The sequence below is a fragment of the Echinops telfairi genome, unplaced genomic scaffold, assembly GCF_000313985.2.
Source record: "Echinops telfairi isolate 266 unplaced genomic scaffold, ASM31398v2 ScPeMD7_8;HRSCAF=38, whole genome shotgun sequence".
NCBI classification, from domain to species: domain Eukaryota; kingdom Metazoa; phylum Chordata; class Mammalia; order Afrosoricida; family Tenrecidae; genus Echinops; species Echinops telfairi.
The window spans coordinates 13,346,248-13,347,168 of record NW_022103905.1 but is presented as its reverse complement, the minus strand read 5'-3'; positions in this window follow the sequence as shown (position 1 = coordinate 13,347,168).

Genomic DNA, 921 nt, shown 5'->3' with positions numbered 1-921 from the left:
GTGTGTGTGTGTGTGTGTGTGTGTGTCCATGAGTTTGTTTCTGACAGTTTTTAAGGGAATAACTGGGAAGTGGAGGAACATGAAGCCATGTGACTGGATGTTGAACTTGGAATGGTGTCTTGATGGTCGAAGGTGCTGGAAATGCACTTCTGAGGGAATGGTTTCGGTGACTTTCTTCTTTAATTATAGATGAAAGCAGATCTTGGCAGTGTCCTTTCAGATCAATACGAACTACGGAGCATAAATCAATACTACTCCATGGGGCAGTGTAGAAATTTTAAAAAGAAAATGAAAGTTACAAATGGCCTTAAAGAACAAAATGATTTTTGCTTGATAAAGAATCCATTTTAACCAAATTAAAACTTGTGCTATCCAGATGCATCTGTGTTTAGAATCCGTTTGCTCATCAAGATGGATGCCTCCTCATTTCCCTCTTTATTAAAAGGGCCCAGCAGGAGAAGCTAGTCTCTGATTTCAGTTCTGCCATTATTTAATGGGAGAATTATGGTCATTTCTTTAGTCCCAGTTCAGTTTTCCCTCTGAGAAGCTAATTTCTTATCTCAGTGGCTTCACAACGGGCTCAAGTATAACAATTGTGCGGCTGGTGCAGGGCCAGGCAGTGTTTCCTTCTGTTGTGCAAGAGGGTTGCTATGAGTTGGAACTGACCCCATGGCACCCAGCAACAGCAAGCTTGACATCTGAACAACATCTCCCTATCCAGTCTGTGACAGGGATTGCACCTGTCATGTTCAGCCACGAGGCGTATCCAGGTAAAAACCATCCATCGTTCTTAAGAGAAGTTCTGTGTCCCATAAGCAACACCACCCGTCTGCTCTTTCTTTCTGCCCTGGTTGCCACTAGTAAACTGTGGCCTCTGCACCAAAGAAAGAAAGACTATTACTCTCAAAGTAGACATTCTAT